The 6550-nt window shown below is 35.5% G+C and overlaps 1 pseudogene; it reads left to right on the top strand.

The window, feature by feature from the left end:
- Nucleotides 1–279: 279 nt before the first annotated feature.
- Nucleotides 280–4451, top strand: LOC118057233 (cryptochrome-1-like; annotated as a pseudogene).
- The last annotated feature ends 2099 nt before the right edge of the window (nucleotides 4452–6550 follow it).

The raw sequence follows: 6550 nt of genomic DNA, 5'->3' as shown, positions 1-6550 counted from the left end.
TCCAAATTCTAATTAATCTAAATTTTTACCACAATATAATTCTGTATATGTGTAGTTTCATTAGTTCCTTCTAAAATTTTAGTAAAGATAGAATATATAATTTCAGATAATCTTGAAAAATTAAGGTAAATAAATATTTTAAAATAAAATTAGGACCTAACTTCATTCGTATCACTGCTTGAATTTTCCTTCAAGATTCTAGATTAAAGATCAGTGAAGTCGTCTTTGATGCAAAGGGCTAGTGTTAGTGTTGGACTGCTACAATGTGGTGAACTGGAATTTATGAGTTCCCGGTTTTCAATTCTTAGTTCTGTTATGTATCTTGATGACAGCTAGCAGCTTGTTTATATTTACAGAGAGGTCCCATAATGAAGTTGAGTTGGTATTTTTAAGGTTCCTGAAACAGAATATTGACAACTTTTTGATGGCGCACTCTGAGTCTTTAGATATTGGATACTCTGATTTGATCCTTAAAGGGTCCGAATTATTGCAAAATGAGTAGCAGTAAGACCATTGTTTGGTTTAGGAGGGACCATAGAATTGAGGATAATCCTGCATTAGCTGCTTCTGCAAGGGATGGTTGTGTTTTCCCAGTATTTATATGGTGCCCTAAAGAAGGACAGTTCTACCCAGGTCGAGTGTCGGCTGAAGCAGTCTTTGGCTCGCTCGGGACAATCCTTGGAAATCTCTTGGTGCTGAACTCGTTCTGATCAAAACCCATAGTACAGTTGGTGCTCTTCTGGACAGCATCGAAACTATTGGGGCGACGACAGTGGCATTTAACCATCGCCATGGTATGTTTTCTTTGTTTCCTTAAATATGATTTGTCCCAACTACAATTGAACACGTAGAGACTCACTTGAATCAACTTGATGAAGAATGTCAACTTCTGATTCTTTCTATATGTTCGTGAACTGTATCTAATCGATGGCTTTAGATACATTGAATTGGGCTTTGTTTTCTTCTACTTTTTCATGCTGGGGTGATGGGGATTGGGGAGTGTCAAATTTTATCGCAATGGATTTGAGAAGATTATAAATGTTAATGATTCTATTTCTCAGTTGAAGTAGTTGCATATCGAACAAGGGAAAGCAGCCTCTGGTTTGTCAGCAAAAAATAATAAAAAGATCGCGGCTTACGAAATTCAAATCTATATTGTAAGGAAATCCTAGCGCAGCAGCTTAAAGAGGTGGAAGTTTGTCTTCCCCGATTATTGACCTATTAGTGAGTAGAAAGAAATGCTATATATTTTTCTTAAAGTAGACAATAAGGTTTCCTATAGTCAATCAGAGATGAGAATTAACTGACAATACATTTTTCTACTTCGAAGATGTTTTTTATTGTTTTTCTGGGCACTCAATCACCAGGTACTGAACATGCAAGATCTTAATTACTCCGAGATTTTCACCGAACAAATCATTTAACTTGTGAACTGATCCAGAGACACACTACAGAGGTGTAATATATATTGCTGGATCATGAATCATTTAATGTCTGAAATAATCTATTAAGATAACTAGTAGATGATCAGTTCTGTTTTGGTCTTTTTTTCAAATGAGAATGGCGTTGCTTTATAAATGATAGTTTCGAGTATGATTCCTTACAAGATGTGTTTATCTAACGGCCAGTTATCATGTTTTCCTTTCTTTTGTCTCTTTCTCCCAGTTCCTGTCTCTCTTGTTCGTGGTCACAACATCAAAGAAAAACTGGTAGAGCTTGGCATTTTTGTACAAAGTTATAACGGAGATTTGTTGTATGAACCATGGGAAATATATGATGAAAGAGGGTATGCTTTTACGACATTTGAAGCATATCGGGACAAGTGCTCGCACATGCAGATGGAACCTGTTTCACATCTTCCTCCATGGCGATTGGTACCTGCTGCTGGTAGATTTCATTTCTGGGTGGTCTTTCAATCTGGTTCTCTGATTAAATAAATAAATAAAAATTTATTATAGGACCTGTTGGTTTTGGTGCAAAGTCTCTTGCTAGTGGAGATTAGTTCTCAATGTCTGTGCATTTCAGTGAGGAAAATGAATAATCTATGATTTTCTTTTTCATGACAGGAACGATTGTGATGTGTTCAGTTGAGGAATTAGGTCTTGAAGATGAAGCTGGAAAATCTAGTAATTCCTTGTTAGGAAGAGGATGGTCCCCAGGTTGGGGCAATGCTGATAAGGCTCTAGCTGAATTTGTTGAACAGCATCTAAATTGGCCATACAAAGAGTAGAGCTAAGAGTTTGGTCCTTCTCCTCACTTTTGTCCCCGTATCTTCATTTTGGAGAGCTGAGTGTGAGGAAAGTTTCCGGTGCGTGCAAATGAAGCAGTTATTGTGGTCGAAAGAAGAGAACTCGGTGGGGGAAAGAAAGCGTGACTCAGTTTCTTAGATCCATTCGGGCTTAGGGAATACTCCCGTTATCTTTTTTTTAATTTTCCATTCACTCATGAGAGATCATTGTTGTCAACTTAAAGTATTTTCCATGGAATGCCAATCAGGTCCATTTTAAGGCTTGGAGACAGGGATGGACTGGTTACCCGTTAGTTGAAGCTGGAATGCGTGAGCTTTGGGCAACTGGTTGGATACACAACAGAATAAGAGCAATTGTTTCAAGCTTTGCTCTAAAAGTTCTTCTTCTTCCATGGAGATGGGGGATGAAGTATTTCTGGGACACTTTTGGATGCAGATTTGGAAAGCGATATACTTGGTTGGCAGTATATTTCGAGCAGCTTACCAGATGCTCATGAGCTTGAACGCTTGGATAACCCAGAGGTATGTTGGAATATTATGTTTATTGAAGCATTTGCATTTGCAATTGAATTGTATGTGTATTGCTCCAACTTCCCCAGATGAAGCATGCTAAATTTTCCATAAACTTTTCCAACTCCATACTTCAAATATGTAACAGAATGCAATTTATAGTCTCTTGCATGTGATTTGTGCTGTATACAGTCATGTCCAAAGCATATTTTCTCAAGCTTCCCATCTTTATTTTTAAGATTGCTGGATTGTGGCTTAACCACATTGGGATACAGAACTGTTATGGAAACTTCACTCTCTTTACATCTTCTTTATTGCTGCATGAAAACATCCATCCTTTGGGAGAAGTCATTGTTGAATCTTGTGGAAATGATATCCATGGTGCTTTACATATGGTTGATTGACTCCTCGAGCTTTCGATAGCATGTTAGATTAATACATCCTTTAAACACTTGTTCAGAAATTGGAGTATTTTGGAATGTGCATGATCTCATTCCTCTTCTATTTTTGGGTGATAATTAGATGATCCACATACCATTGGAAACTGGCCTGCATGCATCTGAAAGACATCCCTTCCATGTTTTGAAATGGAGCAGCATCTAATACCATGCAATAAAACAAAAACAATATCCTTTTAGGCCTTCATGGTGCTGAGTTTCCATGATTATCTATAAGAATATAGCAAATTTATTGAAACTATAGTGGTAGATGGTGAATGTATTAATTAAAAGTACAATTGCAAGTGCCCTATTTTCATGACTTCTTTTTCTGCGTCATGTGAGTCAGATTCAAGGCTCCAAGTTCGAGCCAGAGGGTGAATACGTTCGGTGCTGGCTGCCTGAGCTAACAAGAATGCCAGCTGAATGGATCCATCATACTGGGGATGCACCCATTACTGCGCTTATAGTTGCTGTGGTGGAATTGGGAGTAAACTATCCAAAACCTATAATTGATATAGATTTTTGCTACAGAGCATCTAGCGAAAGCTATATTCAAGATGTGGGAAATGGAAGCAGCCGCAAGAGCTTCAAATTCAAGTGGAACAGTTGAAGTTGTTCTTGATAACACTGATGATACTGAGAATTTGGCCATTCCGAAGGTTGTCTTGAAGGACAAGGCTCTTTGTCCTGCTAGTTCATCTAATGATCAGAGGGTCCAAAAAATCAGAATTACAAGAATATTCCAGCTCATAGGAAGAGATCAAAGTTCATTGAAGAAGAAAGACGACAAACATATAAATTGCACAATGATGATCATGTGGTGGGTACCTCAAGAAAGGATGATGAATTGTGTTCTGCTCAGTCCTCAGCATCTAAGAAGCAGGCCACCAGCAGATGTTCATTTTCTGTTCCCCGGTGTTGTTCCTCATCAGAATGCAAGCCTTCGCAGGAGTGTGAATCTTCTGACCTCAAGCAGTCATGGGAAGCACATAATGAAATGGAACAGAGTTCATGCAAAGATGGTAAGCAATTGCACTTTTAGTATTTTTTTTAAAGTAACAATGCTATAATTGAAAAAAAAAAAAAAAAACAAGAAAAAACTTATTAAAATATACATGAGCCATTAAATGGTATTTCACAAAAATTTTGAAGTTTTTTCTTATTATTTATCATTTGTTATCATCATCACAATCAGTCATTGCAACAAGTTAAATTAGGAAATAAATTGAAATGAAAAATATTCATTTCCATTTTCATGGTAACAATACTCATTGTGTCACATCAATTATCATAATTCCAAAGTAATTTTAAAAGCTAAGTTACGGGATGATGAAGTTTTTTCAGGATAATCAGTAAATATACTTAATGCTTTAAAACATGAAGTCACTATAATTGCAAACCTCCAAGTAACCTTAGAAAATGCCCTCCTAGTCTTCGCACATATCACATCCGAGCAATGAGCATTTGTTAAACCAAGACCTAATTTTCTCTCACAGACGCCATCGAGACCTGGAAACCTACAGTAAAAAAGAAGAGGAAGAAGTATTAGAGATAATCCGAAGTAAAAAACTTGGAGATGATATGACGTTTGACAGTCTTTCCAGGCTGCCAGTGAAATTGCTGCCGCGATTCAAGTGCGCCTGTAAAGCATGGTTGGGCAAATTGAAAACCCTAGTTTCATCACCGACCACTACAATAAGGCCTTGAAATCATATTTCCGGCTGCTTGTTTGGCAATTTTATGTCCAACGCGGGAAGGCCTCCTTCCGTCCCCCGCCTTTCCTTGTGTTTAGTAGGCGAAACACTTGATCCTGTTGAAAATCATATAGCATTGCCTCCCAGCATTTATTAGGATCTGCCATGTCCACCAGTTCTTTCGAGTCCTTGTAACTTGCTTTTACCGAGATTGGGATGGCATTACTTTATGGAATCTGGCAACGAGAGTCTAATGATTACAAGATAATAAACAAGGGCGACTGGAATTTCAATCCAAGAAGAGCTAAATTAAAAATATAATTTTTTAAATAATATAAATTTTTTTTTATATATATTTACTTCAATGATTAAAAGTTATTTAAAAAAGTTATATATATTTTATACACCACTATTTTAATAATTTGATATGACCTGATTAACTTGACGAGTTTAAAAACAACTCGGAATTTTTTTTATCAATTCAATATTAAAAAATAAAATTAAAAAAAATAATTAAAAAAAAAACATTATTACAAGATATGTATGAAAAACTTATTTGCAAGAGATGATAAAATAATATTTTGTTTAGCACTCTTCTTGAAATATATAAAAGACAGCCAAAGTAATATGGGCATACGTGTTCTTGAATCAAGCAACGATGACTCTCTTGTTGTGATCCTCTCAAGGCGTATATACACAGTACACTAAGAAGAAAGAGGTTGAAATATGGGCAGCAAAAGATTACCGTGTCAAGGAGTCTTGGATTAAGAAATAGGTGGTTGATCTACTTGATGAGTCCTCGCTTCCTCTTGCATTTTGCCGTATGAAAGATGTTATGTATGTATGTATATGTATAGCCGAAAACTATGAATATCCAAGTTTTAGGCACAGCAGTAAGTGTTCAGCATTGCTCCAACCTCTCCTGCATGCCTCAAGTAAAAGTGACAGTAGAAATGTATGTATGCAAGATTCAAGATCTCAAGTTTTGGTGTTGATTGTGTTGTCAAAAGTTTTGGACGTAATAAGGTCAAAACAAAACTAGAAAACAAAATTAGCCTTGAATTAAACTCATTTAGAAGTTGCAACTCAGGTTCTTGGTAGTACCGTGAACGGCAATGAGGCTTCTTCAGATAATTAATTATTTCGCTTTTGTTTTGTTTTACTTTTTCACTCCTAATTTTTTTTTTTATATATATAGGTATTATACTTAGTTTAACCTAGTTATCCATTAACCTAACAGTATTAATATATATTATATTTTAAAATTTCACCTAACAACTTAAACTATTGAGTTAAGATAATTTTTGAACTGGTATTAAAGTCTTGATGACCAAGCGGATCACTAATTCGAATATTATCATTCTCATTTATTTAATTAAACACAAGATAGTATGAGCATGTACAAATTTTAAGCCCCAAATGTTTTTACTTCAGAAGAGTGTTAGAAAATAATATAAATCATATCTTATGATTTCACCAAATAGCTTAAGTTATTGGATTGAGATGATTTTTTAACAAATCTAAAGTTTAATTCAAATTAGGTTTTACTTCAAACTATTTGTTTGAATATTAATTTGATTAAATTTAGTAATTTTTTAAATTTACCCACGACTTTGACTAACTCTATCCAAAACCCTAGCTACAAGGTTAATTTTAAA

The sequence above is a fragment of the Populus alba genome, chromosome 8 (genome assembly GCF_005239225.2).
Source record: "Populus alba chromosome 8, ASM523922v2, whole genome shotgun sequence".
NCBI lineage: Eukaryota > Viridiplantae > Streptophyta > Magnoliopsida > Malpighiales > Salicaceae > Populus > Populus alba.
Note: the sequence above shows the minus strand (reverse complement) of the source record. Positions and strands in the feature narration are given on the sequence as shown.